The sequence below is a fragment of the Carassius auratus genome, chromosome 47 (assembly GCF_003368295.1).
Source record: "Carassius auratus strain Wakin chromosome 47, ASM336829v1, whole genome shotgun sequence".
NCBI lineage: Eukaryota > Metazoa > Chordata > Actinopteri > Cypriniformes > Cyprinidae > Carassius > Carassius auratus.
Window position 1 is genome coordinate 11,274,229 of NC_039289.1, and position 18,311 is coordinate 11,292,539.

Below are 18,311 nucleotides of genomic sequence, written 5' to 3' on the forward strand. Positions count from 1 at the left end.
GTAAAGAAAAAACTTTCAGTTGGAGATGTTGTCCTGATAATAAATGGCTTGTCTCCAAGACATTCATGGGACTTTGGAAGAAACATGAACACGTTTCCAGATAAAAAAGGACTGGTAAGACGTGTGGTGGTTAAAACTAAGACCAATACCTTGGAAAGGCCTGTTGACAAGTTGTGCCTTATCTGTGAAATGGACTGTTAACTGCAGTGTTAGGTAACGACGTTATTTTTTCAGTAACGGGGTAATGTAACTAATTACTTTTCCCGTCGTTACAACGCCGTTACCGTTACTGAACGTTAAATGCGGTGCGTTACTATGCATTGATTTAATAAACTATGCAATCCGAACACACCCCTGGCTCACACAGCGAGTGAGCAGGTGGGTTAATAACAAGATAAGCGATTATGATTGGCTAAGGCAGAGTCATGTGTTTCATGGTAGCCAATCAGAGCCAGTGTTTTTACACACACGCAGCAGCGCCAGCGGCGCCAAACACACACACACACACACACACACACACACGCAACAGCAACACAGAGATTCGCAGCAGCAGCAGAAATGGCGAGTCAGGAGCAATCCGATGAAAAGTTAGTATTTTCAAGGTGGAGATATAAGCACTACTTCAAATTCATTGTGGTCAAAGGCAAGAATGTGCATGTAATGTGTGACACGCATCTACAAAGCTAGTGGTCAAAACGCTTTTCTTACAAAGATAATACTTGGAAATGAAGGATAAAACTCCTGCTGTCTGTTGACGTGCAATAAATATCGAAAGTTATGTATGAACACCTGTCTGTTCTACTAATTTCAACTGACTTGTGAAAACTGCAACAAAAAAAAAAAAAATATATATATATATATATATATATATATATATATATATATATATATATATATATATATTCTCTGACATATAGCTATTTTTTTTTTTTCTGTTTTTTTACAGTAACACAAATAGTTACTTTCCCTGGTAACAAGTTACTTTTATTATAGAGTAATTCAGTTACTAACTCGGTTACTTTTTGGAGCAAGTAGTGAGTAACTATAACTAATTACTTTTTTAAAGTAACATTCCCAACAGTGGTTAACTGTCTGCCTGCCTGTCAATTAGGGGCCGGTATGTAAGAGCCATATTTCATATTTCAGAATGTATATTTTCAAATTTTTATTATGTAAATTATATACTTTTTTTATTATTAATTAGTCATTTACTGTTTAATATATTTATTTGGTTTATATTTCTTCTTACTGCGCATGTTCAGTTACATCATTTTTTGTAGTTCACTTGAAAAGATATTGACACAAAAGCAATAAGTTTGGAGGAATGAAAGAACACAAAGCTTTTGACTGTTTCCGAATTGTATTTGATAAAGCATAAATTGGCTCACAAGTATAGTATCTCTACAAATAAGTTGTTGAGAAGATATCGCTTAGCAAGAGGGCTATGCTATATGTGAGAAGTGTAATTCTTTATTGACTTGGAAGAATAAACCACGATGAAGGAAACCAAGGACCTCGAGTGATGAATGCAAGATAGGAATATAAACGTCAAAACTGGTGGTATAATCAAAAAGATACTCACATGTCCCGTACAATGCTGATGACCTAAATATCAGCACATACACCATTTTTAGCCTTTTACTTAAACAGAGAGAGATAGAGAGAGATAGAGATTGTTACTCTTTGGTTCATATATGTGTCAAGGAGTTAAAATAATATGGAATGTGAAACATTAAATCAATTTATAATTTATAATGCACACAGCTGAAGCTGTATGATTTTAAGCACGTTCAAAGACTTCAGCATGAGAGTCGTGTTTCTTAGCTCATAGATTTCAAAGTAACAAACAAACTTAACCACAGTCAAGAGGAAGTAAAGGTAGGTTTGTGCTGACCACACATGTCGAGTTTTTATTTTTATTATTAAGTATTAATCTCTAAATTCATACCTGTAAAAGATAAATATATCTACACTGTTTTTTTCTGTTATTGTGTCTCCTACTGAAATGTTTGTTTTGGTTTGACAGTTTTATGGAAATGAATAAGCTGCATAGAATAGGAACTGTGAATCTCTGTAGTAAAATAGGTTCAAGTGAACATTTGCTCATAGTGTTTCGTGTTCATGTTCACTTAGTAAAAGTTTAAACCACCAGCTGAGTGCAAGTGTGAACAGTTGTGTTGTCTGTCAGTGTCTAAACCAGTGGAAAACCTCATGCGTCTGAAATATGTTGTATGTAAACCACAAACAAGAGCTGTGCAAAATATAGACATTTCAGTATGTATAAAAAACATACAAAACATTTAGTATGCAAGGCAAAATATCTCTCTAGTACATTTATTAAGGTTTGTTTCCTTGATTTCCAGTAACATGACAAATAATGAAATATAAAAATGTAGAACTAGCAGAAAATGATTTGATTTCATGACAAGGTTACATACATTAGGAATGAAGAAGTGAAATATATATTCAGGACTGCCAGCTGATTTATGATCCAGTATAATTTGTTGCATGAAGTTTCTTGAAAGTTGCAACGGCAAAAAGCATTTTTAGCCTTAAGAAACCTCATTTGCCCTGTGGTTTGCAACTCTAAGAACAAGTGTGAACATATCAGCACATGTACAACAAAGAAACATGACGATAATTACTATTATATATAAACAAGATCTCTATTCAAAATAACCAGAAAAAAAACCATTATATTAATGTTAATTTGTATAATAATTACCACTCTGCAAATTAAGGTATGTCTAACTTTTAAAAGGTATTTGAATTAAAATGAATACGTAAAAAAATTATATATATATGGCACAGTTTGTATTTATAATGTATTCTACATCATACATTGGCGGTAGACAATCTTGCTCTGCTCTGGACAAGATCTGATGTTACCGGCACACATGGAAAAATCAATTTCAGCACACTGAAAGAAGATGATATTATAATATGTAAGACAAAATGTACATTCATTCTGTCATTATTGCCAATAAATTCTAACCGTAGATGAAGATTATTTATTTTACATTAATTTTTTTTTTACTTTTTTCAATCACAATCAGGTATTTCATCAAGTCATGTAACAGCAGAACGTATTAAACATTTCAGGTCATTCAGATAATTAATGGATTCACTGCAAGAATCAGGACATGTATTGGAGGAAAAAAAAAAAAGATAATAATTATTAAATAAGCATCTTACCTGTAGATTATTTGAGTCATTTTTACATCTTCCAGTTGCATCTGTGTTGCTCTTCATCAAACCTGAAACAATGCATGGACGATCACTCAATTCACACAGCATGTGTAATATGGTTATGTTTGTGTAGATCTAGGGTCTTGTCTTCTTGTATTTAGTTCAGTGAGATCTGAACATACTCACAGTAAAATCAGTACAAACCTATTAATGCAATGATCAGAAGCACATTCAGCAGGACAGATGTGATGATGGTCAGGTTTCTCCATGGTGTCTCCTGTTCTGGAGCAGCGTTTGATTCTGTACAATACGTTTGGTTTTATAAGTCTTTATTCAATTTCAGTCTTTAACAGAACAAAGACACTTCAAAAATATTAGTTATTCATAAATGTGTATAATATATTTATTATTGAAAATCATTTGAAATGAGAAAGTAACTCACCGCTGATGTTGATTTTGGTGCCGTTGCTGAATTTTTGTGGTTCACTAGTTTTCACACAATAATAAACTCCTAATTCATCAGTGGTGATATTTCTGATGAACAGACGACTGTTAGTTTTCACTGAGTATTTGTCTTCAGAGGTGATGTTTTCATATTTAGCTTCTTCAGTTCTGCTACTGAAAGTGCGTAAGATCAACTCTGGAGGATCCGGTGATTTCTGTCTGAACCAGTAAATATCTTTTATATCAAGATCACAGCTTATAATCACATCAGCTCCTAAAGTTAATGCTGTGTTTGTTAGACTCTCTGTGACTTGAGACCACATGAACAGATCTATGAGAGAAAGAAAACACATTTATTAATCTTAATAACTTAATCAAATCTAGTGTGACAAACTCACAGATCTGAAGCTGGATGATCTTCATCGTGTGATCCAGATGAATATCTTCTATACTGTGATCATTCAAACACCTCTCACTGTGAGCGGAAACACAGTGAAACCTCAAGCACACAGAGAAGAGGAAGTCAGAGCTGGGCTTCTCTGATAGCACTTCAGCCATCTTCAGGCCTGTAACCTGAATGCACTAAAAATGCAGTTTATAAATGTTAAATACAAATATGAAAATTTGACAGAACTTAAATAACAACAATCCTTTGCATTTTGTCAAAAACATTTTTAAATTCAGTACATTCAGCTTTATGCAATTAGTTTTATTATTAGTGGTGCTTGCCGGAGGCAAAGCATCACTATTACTATCTCACATACTTATTATTAGTGGTGCTTGCCGGAGGCAAGGCATCACTATTATTATCTCACATACTTATTATTAGTGGTGCTTGCCGGAGGCAAAGCACTACTACTATTATCTCACATACTTATTATTCTTATACTTATTATTATTCTTCCGTACAAATTTCGGCGCGTAACTAGTCCCGCAGTTTTCGTCACAGACCCGCAAAAGAGGCGTCAAATCGTGCGGCCTAGTCGGGAATGGTGTGCTATGACTTTTATAAGCGATCGGGCGTACGATGTTCGTACACCGGGCGAAAAATCGGGCGAAAAATCCCATAGACAATGCATTGCGGCCAACTTTGAAGGATCGTAGCTCCGAGAGAGAATTTTGCAGAAACATGTGAATCACCACATTTGGAGAGGCTATCAGGCTGTGCGCGATCATACCCCGACATGGGGTATAAGTTGTACCCCTGGGGTGCTAGAGACCCCCAAAGTTGCCCCATAGACATAGTATGGTGCGGGATCGCCCATGAAACACTGTGTTTTTCCTACAATGGGAAATGACATAGGGATATTGTATTGAACATAACTCTGCATCACAGTGTCATAGAGACAAGGGGGTGGGCTCATTTGAATCAGGCAACCAATCAGACTCTCAGGATCATTATGAAGCTATCAAGCCACGCCCTAGCAACCATATAGAGCACCATAGCAACAAGCCCCATAGACTTCCATTGAAAAAGATCAAATGAATAACTTTGGATAGAAGTGTCATAGAAACATGAGGGTGGGCTCGTTTGACTCGGGCAGCAAACGGCCAATCATGTATCTCCTTCAAGACAACCTAGCCACGCCCTAGCAACCATTAAGAGCTACCTAGCAACCCAAAGTATAGAGAGATATCTTAACATCTGAAAGACATAGAAGCATGGGGGTTGGTTTATATTAGCAAGCAACCATTGGAGTATCATCATTGGCAGCTGCAAGGCCACTCCCTAGCAACCAAACACAGTACCCTAGCAACCGTTTTGCAAGATCTATATCTCTGCATCAGAACATCGTAGAGGCATGGGGGTTGGTTTATATTGACGAGCAGCCTTTGTAGTATCACCATTGGCAGTTGTCAAGCCACTCCATAGCAACCAAATGGAGTACCCTAGCAACCGTTTTGCACGACCTATATCTCTGCATCAGAACATCGTACAGACATGGCGGTTGGATTTTTTGACTCATGCTAGCACACTGGACTTCCAACATGCTAGTCATGCTAGCAGTGATTAGCTACATGCTAATAGTGATTAGCTAAGTGCTCAAATGGGCTAAGAACTCTATAATAACTACATAGTGACCATCTGTGACAACTACCAACCACCTAGTAACATCATAGCAACCACCCAGGATACCATAGCAACTGCCTAAGCAACCACCCCGGGTACCCTAGCAACCGCCTAGCAACACCTTAGCAACCACCCCGATTACCCTAGCAACCACCCTGGGTACCCTAGCAACGGCCCTAGCAACCATCATGGGGACCCTAGCAACCGCCCTAGCAACCACCCCGGGTACCCTAGCAACCACATAGCAACACCCTAGCAACCACCCCGATTACCCTAGCAACCAACCTGGGTACCCTAGCAACGGCCCTAGCAACCATCATGGGGACCCTAGCAACCACCCTAGCAACCACCCTGGGTACCCTAGCAACCACATAGCAAACACCCTAGCAACCGCCCCAATTACCCTAGCAACAACCCTGGGTACCTTAGCAACGGCCCTAGCAACCATCATGGGGACCCTAGCAACCGCCCTAGCAACCACCCCGGGTACCCTAGCAACCACATAGCAACACCCTAGCAACCACCCCGATTACCCTAGCAACCACCCTGAGTACCCTAGCAACGGCCCTAGCAACCATCATGGGGACCCTAGCAACCGCCCTAGCAACCACCCCGGGTACCCTAGCAACCACATAGCAACACCCTAGCAACCGCACCGATTACCCTAGCAACCACTCTGGGTACCCTAGCAACGGCCCTAGCAACCATCATGGGGACCCTAGCAACCACCCCGGGTACCCTAGCAACCACATAGCAACACCCTAGCAACCGCCCCGATTACCCTAGCAACCACCCTGGATACCCTAGCAACGGCCCTAGCAACCATCATGGGGACCCTAGCAACCGCCCTAGAAACCACCCCGGGTACCCTAGCAACCAAATAGCAACACCCTAGCAACCACCCCGATTACCCTAGCAACCACCCTGGGTACCCTAGCAACGGCCCTAGCAACCATCATAGGGACCCTAGCAACCAACCCGGGTACCCTAGCAACCACACCTTAGCAACAGAGGGGCGAGTTTTGCCACTGCAAGCACCACTCACATTTTCTTCAGGAAATGTACCTTCTAGTTAGTGGTGCTTGCCGGAGGCAAAGCACTACTACTATTATCTCACATACTTATTATTATTATTATTCTTCCGTACAAATTTCGGCGCGTAACTAGTCCCGCAGTTTTCGTCACAGACCAACGAAACAGGCGTCAAATCGTGCGGCCTATTCGGGAATGGTGTGCTATGACTTTTATAAGCGATCGGGCGTACGATGTTCGTACACCGGGCGAAATATCGGCCGAAAAATCGCATAGACAATGCATTACGGCCAACTTTGACGAATCGTAGCGCAGAGAGAGAATTTCGCAGAAACATGTGAATCACCACATTTGGAGAGGCTATCAAGCTGTGCGAGAGGATACCTCGCAGAGGCGTACAAGTTGTACCCCTGGGGCGCTAGAGACCCCCAAAGTTCCCCATAGACATACTATGGTGAGGGATCGCCCATGAAACAGTGTGTTTTTCCTACTATGGGAAGTTATACAGGGATTTTGTATTGAACATAACTCAGGATCACAGTGTCATAGAGACAAGGGGGTGGGCTCATTTGAATCAGGCAACCAATCAGTCTCTCAGGATCACTGTGAATCTATCAAGCCACGCCCTAGCAACCATATAGAGCGCCATAGCAACAAGCCCCATAGACTTCCATTGAAAAAGATCAAATGAATAACTTTGGATAGAAGTGTCATAGAAACATGAGGGTGGGCTCGTTTGACTCGGGCAGCAAACGGCCAATCATGTATCTCCTTCAAGACAACCTAGCCACGCCCTAGCAACCATTAAGAGCTACCTAGCAACCCAAAGTATAGAGAGATATCTTAACATCTGAAAGACATAGAAGCATGGGGGTTGGTTTATATTAGCAAGCAACCATTGGAGTATCATCATTGGCAGCTGCAAGGCCACTCCCTAGCAACCAAACACAGTACCCTAGCAACCGTTTTGCAAGATCTATATCTCTGCATCAGAACATCGTAGAGGCATGGGGGTTGGTTTATATTGGCCAGCAGCCTTTGGAGTATCACCATTGGCAGCTGCCTAGCCACTCCATAGCAACCAAATGGAGTACCCTAGCAACCGTTTTGCACGACCTATATCTCTGCATCAGAACATCGTACAGACATGGCGGTTGGATTTTTTGACTCATGCTAGCACACTGGACTTCCAACATGCTAGTCATGCTAGCAGTGATTAGCTACATGCTAATAGTGATTAGCTAAGTGCTCAAATGGGCTAAGAACTCTATAATAACTACATAGTGACCATCTGTGACAACTACCAACCAACTAGTAACATCATAACAACCACCCTGGTTACCATAGCAACTGCCTAGCAACCACCCCGGGTACCCTAGCAACCACATAGCAACACCCTAGCAACCGCCTCGATTACCCTAGCAACCACCCTGAGTACCCTAGCAACGGCCCTAGCAACCATCATGGGGACCCTAGCAACCGCCCTAGCAACCACCCCGGGTACCCTAGCAACCACATAGCAACACCCTAGCAACCGCCCCGATTACCCTAGCAACCACCCTGGGTACCCTAGCAACCGCCCTAGCAACCATCATGGGGACCCTAGCAACCGCCCTAGCAACCACCCCGGGTACCCTAGCAACCACATAGCAACACCCTAGCAACCGCCTCGATTACCCTAGCAACCACCCTGAGTACCCTAGCAACGGCCCTAGCAACCATCATGGGGACCCTAGCAACCGCCCTAGCAACCACCCCGGGTACCCTAGCAACCACATAGCAACACCCTAGCAACCACCCTGGGTACCCTAGCAACGGCCCTAGCAACCATCATGGGGACCCTAGCAACCGCACTAGCAACCACCCCGGGTACCCTAGCAACCACATAGCAACACCCTAGCAACCATCCCGATTACCCTAGCAACCACCCTGGGTACCTTAGCAACGGCCCTAGCAACCATCATGGGGACCCTAGCAACCGCTCTAGCAACCACCCCATGTACCCTAGCAACCTCATTGCAACACCCTAGCAACAGAGGGGCGAGTTTTGCCACTGCAAGCACCACTCACATTTTCTTCAGGAAATGTACCTTCTAGTTATTATTATTATTCTTCCGTACAAATTTCGGCGCGTAACTAGTCCCGCAGTTTTCGTCACAGACCAACGAAACAGGCGTCAAATCGTGCGGCCTATTCGGGAATGGTGTGCTATGACTTTTATAAGCGATCGGGCGTACGATGTTCGTACACCGGGCGAAATATCGGCCGAAAAATCGCATAGACAATGCATTACGGCCAACTTTGACGAATCGTAGCGCAGAGAGAGAATTTCGCAGAAACATGTGAATCACCACATTTGGAGAGGCTATCAGGCTGTGCGAGAGGATACCTCGCAGAGGCGTACAAGTTGTACCCCTGGGGCGCTAGAGACCCCCAAAGTTCCCCATAGACATACTATGGTGAGGGATCGCCCATGAAACAGTGTGTTTTTCCTACTATGGGAAGTTATACAGGGATTTTGTATTGAACATAACTCAGGATCACAGTGTCATAGAGACAAGGGGGTGGGCTCATTTGAATCAGGCAACCAATCAGTCTCTCAGGATCACTGTGAATCTATCAAGCCACGCCCTAGCAACCATATAGAGCGCCATAGCAACAAGCCCCATAGACTTCCATTGAAAAAGATCAAATGAATAACTTTGGATAGAAGTGTCATAGAAACATGAGGGTGGGCTCGTTTGACTCGGGCAGCAAACGGCCAATCATGTATCTCCTTCAAGACAACCTAGCCACGCCCTAGCAACCATTAAGAGCTACCTAGCAACCCAAAGTATAGAGAGATATCTTAACATCTGAAAGACATAGAAGCATGGGGGTTGGTTTATATTAGCAAGCAACCATTGGAGTATCATCATTGGCAGCTGCAAGGCCACTCCCTAGCAACCAAACACAGTACCCTAGCAACCGTTTTGCAAGATCTATATCTCTGCATCAGAACATCGTAGAGGCATGGGGGTTGGTTTATATTGGCCAGCAGCCTTTGGAGTATCACCATTGGCAGCTGCCTAGCCACTCCATAGCAACCAAATGGAGTACCCTAGCAACCGTTTTGCACGACCTATATCTCTGCATCAGAACATCGTACAGACATGGCGGTTGGATTTTTTGACTCATGCTAGCACACTGGACTTCCAACATGCTAGTCATGCTAGCAGTGATTAGCTACATGCTAATAGTGATTAGCTAAGTGCTCAAATGGGCTAAGAACTCTATAATAACTACATAGTGACCATCTGTGACAACTACCAACCAACTAGTAACATCATAACAACCACCCTGGTTACCATAGCAACTGCCTAGCAACCACCCCGGGTACCCTAGCAACCACATAGCAACACCCTAGCAACCGCCTCGATTACCCTAGCAACCACCCTGAGTACCCTAGCAACGGCCCTAGCAACCATCATGGGGACCCTAGCAACCGCCCTAGCAACCACCCCGGGTACCCTAGCAACCACATAGCAACACCCTAGCAACCGCCCCGATTACCCTAGCAACCACCCTGGGTACCCTAGCAACCGCCCTAGCAACCATCATGGGGACCCTAGCAACCGCCCTAGCAACCACCCCGGGTACCCTAGCAACCACATAGCAACACCCTAGCAACCGCCTCGATTACCCTAGCAACCACCCTGAGTACCCTAGCAACGGCCCTAGCAACCATCATGGGGACCCTAGCAACCGCCCTAGCAACCACCCCGGGTACCCTAGCAACCACATAGCAACACCCTAGCAACCACCCTGGGTACCCTAGCAACGGCCCTAGCAACCATCATGGGGACCCTAGCAACCGCACTAGCAACCACCCCGGGTACCCTAGCAACCACATAGCAACACCCTAGCAACCATCCCGATTACCCTAGCAACCACCCTGGGTACCTTAGCAACGGCCCTAGCAACCATCATGGGGACCCTAGCAACCGCTCTAGCAACCACCCCATGTACCCTAGCAACCTCATTGCAACACCCTAGCAACAGAGGGGCGAGTTTTGCCACTGCAAGCACCACTCACATTTTCTTCAGGAAATGTACCTTCTAGTTATTATATCTTATTCTTATTCTTCCGCCAAAACTTCGGCGCGTAACTAGTCCCGCAGTTTTCGTCACAGACCCGCAAAAGAGGCGTCAAATCGTGCGGCCTAGTCGGGAATGGTGTGCTATGACTTTTATAAGCGATCGGGCGTACGATGTTCGTACACCGGGCGAAAAATCGGGCGAAAAATCCCATAGACAATGCATTGCGGCCAACTTTGACGGATCGTAGCTCCGAGAGAGAATTTCGCGGAAACATGTGAATCACCACATTTGGAGAGGCTATCAGGCTGTGCGCGATCATACCCCGACATGGGGTATAAGTTGTACCCCTGGGGTGCTAGAGACCCCCAAAGTTGCCCCATAGACATAGTATGGTGCGGGATCGCCCATGAAACACTGTGTTTTTCCTACAATGGGAAATTACATAGGGATATTGTATTGAACATAACTCTGCATCACAGTGTCATAGAGACAAGGGGGTGGGCTCATTTGAATCAGGCAACCAATCAGACTCTCAGGATCATTATGAAGCTATCAAGCCACGCCCTAGCAACCATATAGAGCACCATAGCAACAAGCCCCATAGACTTCCATTGAAAAAGATCAAATGAATAACTTTGGATAGAAGTGTCATAGAAACATGAGGGTGGGCTCGTTTGACTCGGGCAGCAAACGGCCAATCATGTATCTCCTTCAAGACAATCTAGCCACGCCCTAGCAACCATTAAGAGCTACCTAGCAACCCAAAGTATAGAGAGATATCTTAACATCTGAAAGACATAGAAGCATGGGGGTTGGTTTATATTAGCAAGCAACCATTAGAGTATCATCATTGGCAGCTGCCAGGCCACTCCCTAGCAACCAAACACAGTACCCTAGCAACCGTTTTGCAAGATCTATATCTCCGAATCAGAACATCGTAGAGGCATGGGGGTTGGTTTATATTGGCGAGCAGCCTTTGGAGTATCACCATTGGCAGCTGCCAAGCCACTCCATAGCAACCAAACGGAGTACCCTAGCAACCGTTTTGCACGAACTATATCTCTGCATCAGAACATCGTACAGACATGGCGGTTGGATTTTTTGACTCATGCTAGAACACTGGACTTCCAACATGCTAGTCATGCTAGCAGTGATTAGCTACATGCTAATAGTGATTAGCTAAGTGCTCAAATGGGCTAAGAACTCTATAATAACTACATAGTGACCATCTGTGACAACTACCAACCACCTAGTAACATCATAACAACCACCCTGGTTACCATAGCAACTGCCTAGCAACCACCCCGGGTACCCTAGCAACCACATAGCAACACCCTAGCAACCGCCCCAATTACCCTAGCAACCACCCTGGGTACCTTAGCAACGGCCCTAGCAACCATCATGGGGACCCTAGCAACCGCCCTAGCAACCACCCCGGGTACCCTAGCAACCACATAGCAACACCCTAGCAACCCCCCCGATTACCCTAGCAACCACCCTGGGTACCCTAGCAACGGCCCTAGCAACCATCATGGGGACCCTAGCAACCGCCCTAGCAACCACACCGGGTACCCTAGCAACCACATAGCAACACCCTAGCAACCGCCCCGATTACCCTAGCAACCACCCTGGGTACCCTAGCAACCGCCCTAGCAACCATCATGGGTATCCTAGCAACTGCCCTAGCAACCACCCCGGGTACCCTAGCAACCACATAGCAACACCCTAGCAACCATCCGATTACCCTAGCAACCACCCTGGGTACCTTAGCAACGGCCCTAGCAACCATCATGGGGACCCTAGCAACCGCCCTAGCAACCACCCCATGTACCCTAGCAACCTCATTGCAACACCCTAGCAACAGAGGGGCGAGTTTTGCCACTGCAAGCACCACTCACATTTTCTTCAGGAAATGTACCTTCTAGTTATTATTATTATACTAGATCCGTACAAATTTCGGCGCGTAACTAGTCCCGCAGTTTTTGTCACAGACCATCGAAACAGGCGTCAAATCGTGCGGCCTAATCGGGAATGGTGTGCTATGACTTTTATAAGCGATCGGGCGTACGATGTTCGTACACCGGGCGACAAAACGGGCGAAAAATCGCATAGACAATGCATTGCGCCCAACTTTGACGGATCGTAGCTCCGAGAGAGAATTTCGCAGAAACACGTGAATCTCCACATTTGGAGAGGCTATCAGGCTGTGCGAGAACATACCCCGCAGTGGGGTATAAGTTGTACCCCTGGGGCGCGAGAGCCCCCCAAAAATGGCCCTAATACAAAGTATAGGGAGGACTTTTCCTGCTATGGGACATTACATAGGGATTTTGTATTGAACATAACTCAGGATGACAGTGTCATAGAGACAAGGGGGTGGGCTCATTTGAATCAGGCAACCAATCAGTCTCTCAGGATCACTGTGAATCTATCAAGCCACGCCCTAGCAACCATATAGAGCGCCATAGCAACAAGCCCCATAGACTTCCATTGAAAAAGATCAAATGAATAACTTTGGATAGAAGTGTCATAGAAACATGAGGGTGGGCTCGTTTGACTCGGGCAGCAAACGGCCAATCATGTATCTCCTTCATGACAACCTAGCCACGCCCTAGCAACCATTAAGAGCTACCTAGCAACCAAAATCCAAAGATAGATATCTTAACATCTGAAAGACATAGAAGCATGGGGGTTGGTTTATATTAGCAAGCAACCAATGGAGTATCATCATTGGCAGCTGCCAGGCCACTCCCTAGCAACCAAACACAGTACCCTAGCAACCGTTTTGCAAGATCTATATCTCTGCATCAGAACATCGTAGAGGCATGGGGGTTGGTTTATATTGACGAGCAGCCTTTGTAGTATCACCATTGGCAGTTGCCAAGCCACTCCATGGCAACCAAATGGAGTACCCTAGCAACCGTTTTGCACGACCTATATCTCTGCATCAGAACATCGTACAGACATGGCGGTTGGATTTTTTGACTCATGCTAGCACACTGGACTTCCAACATGCTAGTCATGCTAGCAGTGATTAGCTACATGCTAATAGTGATTAGCTAAGTGCTCAAATGGGCTAAGAACTCTATAATAACTACATAGTGACCATCTGTGACAACTACCAACCACCTAGTAACATCATAGCAACCACCCAGGAGACCATAGCAACTGCCTAGCAACCAGCCAAAACACCCTAGCAACCGCCTAGCAACACCTTAGCAACCACCCCAAGTACCGTATCAACCACCCTGGGTACCCTAGCAACGGCCCTAGCAACCATCATGGGGACCCTAGCAACCGCCCTAGCAACCACCCCGGGTACCCTAGCAACCACATAGCAACACCCTAGCAACCACCCCGATTACCCTAGCAACCAACCTGGGTACCCTAGCAACGGCCCTAGCAACCATCATGGGGACCCTAGCAACCACCCTAGCAACCACCCCGGGTACCCTAGCAACCACATAGCAACCACCCCGATTACCCTAGCAACCACCCTGACTACCCTAGCAACGGCCCTAGCAACCATCATGGGGACCCTAGCAACCGCCCTAGCAACCACCCCGGGTACCCTAGCAACCACATAGCAACACCCTAGCAACCACCCCGATTACCCTAGCAACCACCCTGGGTACCCTAGCAACGGCCCTAGCAACCATCATGGGGACCCTAGCAACCGCCCTAGAAACCACCCCGGGTACCCTAGCAACCAAATAGCAACACCCTAGCAACCACCCCGATTACCCTAGCAACCACCCTGGGTACCCTAGCAACGGCCCTAGCAACCATCATAGGGACCCTAGCAACCACCCCGGGTACCCTAGCAACCACACCTTAGCAACAGAGGGGCGAGTTTTGCCACTGCAAGCACCACTCACATTTTCTTCAGGAAATGTACCTTCTAGTTTTATATAATATCATACAAATACCATAATGACACAGCAAAAAAAAAAAAAAAAAAAAAAAAAAAATATATATATATATATATATATATATATATATATATATATATATATATATATATATATATATGGTTTGCAAATGGAAAAGGAGAGAAACTGAATCATCACACTGACATAAGTATTGTGCCATTTGAAATGCAGCCCCGATGCATCACCATTTCTCTGGATCATCCTTACAAACAACTGTGATTAAACATTCAAGAAAAGCATCATGCATCTCAGTTTAGCAATACAGAAAGCTCAGGGAATTATATATATATATATATATATATATATATATATATATATATATATATATATATATATTAAAAATAATAATAATAACAGAAAGTTCAAAATGTATACTGAATTCTAAACTTGTCTGTCAGATCCAAAAATAAATAAATTCACCTCCATCTACACAATCTAGACTGGCAAACTTAGACAAGGGAAGTTTAGTCATTCAGTAAATTCATGCACAGTAGTAATTCAAAGTGCTTTACATTGAATCATTTAGGAAAATATAACAGGTAAGAAATATTGAAGATGTAAAATTGGGTTAAAAAAAAAATGTAAAGGAAAAAGGTTAATGTTACATACCTGGACTCATTTAGTGTGTTTTTGCCCCTGTGACCCAGTTTCTGTCTTCCGTATTTGGTTTGATTAGTTCCCAGGTGTGTCTTTTCTATTCCTCATGTGTTCCATGTCCATGTTAATTTAGTGATTCCATCCACCTGTGTTTCCCCATTATCCTTTGTAAATAAGCCTTGTCCTTTCAGTTCTGTTTTGTCGGGTCTACTCACTTACTTGATACTCACTTCTTAAGCATCTTACATGTGTCTTCCTCTGTGATCCATGTTTGGATAACACCTATGTTGGATAATAAAACCTTATTTCGTTTATCCTCGGCTCCGTGTTCCTTCTGGCAGCGTAAACCGTGACAGAAGACCCGACTTAAAAAAGAAAGTATAAAACTGCGTGTTTTATACAGCACCGTCTGCCCCATAGAGGATCACGCCAGTTTCACTCCCGACCCAGAGACCAGCCAGCCACCATCTCGCTACACCGAGCCAGAGCCCGCCGCAGAGCCCGAGCCATTCACCGACAGGGAGCCGGATCTCGAGAGCGCGACTGACCAGGTGTGTGAGCCGGCCACACCGTGCATCGTGGGAGTCCTCGTGGAGATCGAGGGCGTGGAGGAAAGCCCTGCCCACACTCCTGCGACTGAGGGTGAGCTGTATGCAGTCTCTGAAAGTCATATGGAGCAAGTTCTGGATCTGATAGACTAGTCTATGGGAGTAATCTCTAATTTTCCTGTTTCCCCGCTGGTTCCGGCCAGCCCTGATCTCCCTGTATACCCTCTCAGTCTCCCACTCCTACCTCCTCCAGTCATTTCCTCTGCTCCATTTCCGCTGGTTCCGTCCAGCTATTAATTTCTGTTGCTCCGCTGGTTCCGCCCAGCCCTGAGTTTTGTCTCCGCTGGTTCCGCCCAGCTCTGAATCTTCTGTGTCTCCTGTGTTCCCTCCCGGCCTCCCTCTCCCACCTCCTCCAGGACCTGCTGGTCCCTCTGCTCCACTTCCGCTGGTTCAGTCCAGCCCTGATCCTCCTGTCCTTCCTCCCATCCTTCCTCTCTTTCCTCCTCCTAGACCAGCCAGTTCCTCGTCATCCCTGCTGGTGCCAGTCAGTCCTGCAGCTCACCCTCAGTCCGCGCCATCTGGGCGCGATGGTTCGCCGCTGGACTGCCAGTCTCCAGCCCCGCTTTGGTGCATTAAGGCCCTGTCTCTGCCTCCAGCCTCCGAGCCCTGGACTCCTCAACGCTCCTTCGACCCAGCGGCTCCGCCTTGGCTCTTAGCTCCCTCGTCTCCACCGTGGCCTGGCATCCCACCTGCTCCACCTGGCTCCCTCGTCCCTCCGGCTCCACCTTGGTCAGTCTTCGACCATCTGCCGCCTCGGGACTCCACTCCTCTGGTTCCACCTCGTCACTCCATCCCTCCGGCTCTGTCAGGCTCCTCCTTCCCTCCGGTTCCACCTCCATCCTCAGTCGCTCCGGCTCCACAGCAGTCTGCCAGGACCCCGCCTCTGCCTTGGTCGCCTGAGCCTTCTGCTCCACCTAGGCCCTCTGGATCCTCGACGTCACCCTGGCTCTGCGGCTGTGCTGCTCCATCTTGGGCTCCTCACCCACCGGTGCAGTCTCCGCCTGTCGGCCCCCTGGTGTCGTCGACCCCTCCTTCACCATGGCTCCTCCCGCCGTCGACTCCACCTTGGATCTCCCTCCTGGCTGGTCTCTGGTGGACCATCTGGCTCCTCCTGCTCCTGTCTCCTCCCTGGCTCCTGGCTCCTTCCTCCGTGGTCCCTGTCTGCTGGCCCCCTCCTGGGAGTCTGTCCTCCACCGGAACCTGCTCCCAAGTTCCCACACATGCCTCCCTCGGTTGTTTCTACGGTGCGAGGACGCACCTACCGGGAGGGGGCAGTACTGTTACATACCTGGACTCATTTAGTGTATTTTTGCCCCTGTGACCCAGTTTCTGTCTTCCGTATTTGGTTTGATTAGTTCCCAGGTGTGTCTTTTCTATTTCTCATGTGTTCCATGTCCCTGTTAATTTGGTGATTCCATCCACCTGTGTTTCCCCATTATCCTTTGTACATAAGCCTTGTCCTTTCAGTTCCGTTTTGTTGGGTCTACTCACTTGATACTCACTTACTTGATACTCACTAGCTACTTACGTGTGTCTTCCTCTGTGATCCATGTTTGGATAACACCTATGTTGGATAATAAAACTTTATTTCGTTTATCCTCGGCTCCGTGTTCCTTCTGGCAGCGTAAACCGTGACAGAAGACCCGACCTAAAAAAGAAAGTATAAAACTGCGTGTTTTCCCCTCCATTTTGCTTTCGTTTTCACAGTCTTTTCTTTTCGTAGTGTTGATGGATCCCCTCTATAGCCCCAATTCCTCCTCGTCCTGCTGGAGCAGGAAGGACGTTCTCTTGAGGACGATACCAGACGGTTTCTTCTGTTAGCTAAATGCCACCAGCTACCCGGACGACGTGCTCCGCACCTTCTACAACACCAGCCTGAACTCCAAGTGCAGAGCGTTATCGCCCGAAGATGGTCCTCGGGAGGAATTCGCCGCATTCGTGGAGTGGACTCTGGCGAGAAATGGCTCACCTCTCACCGTCTGCCCCATAGAGGATCACGCCAGTTTCACTCCCGACCCAGAGACCAGCCAGCCACCATCTCGCTACACCGAGCCAGAGCCCGCCGCAGAGCCCGAGCCATTCACCGACAGGGAGCCGGATCTCGAGAGCGCGACTGACCAGGTGTGTGAGCCGGCCACACCGTGCATCGTGGGAGTCCTCGTGGAGATCGAGGGCGTGGAGGAAAGCCCTGCCCACACTCCTGCGACTGAGGGTGAGCTGTATGCAGTCTCTGAAAGTCATATGGAGCAAGTTCTGGATCTGATAGACTAGTCTATGGGAGTAATCTCTAATTTTCCTGTTTCCCCGCTGGTTCCGGCCAGCCCTGATCCCCCTGTATACCCTCTCAGTCTCCCACTC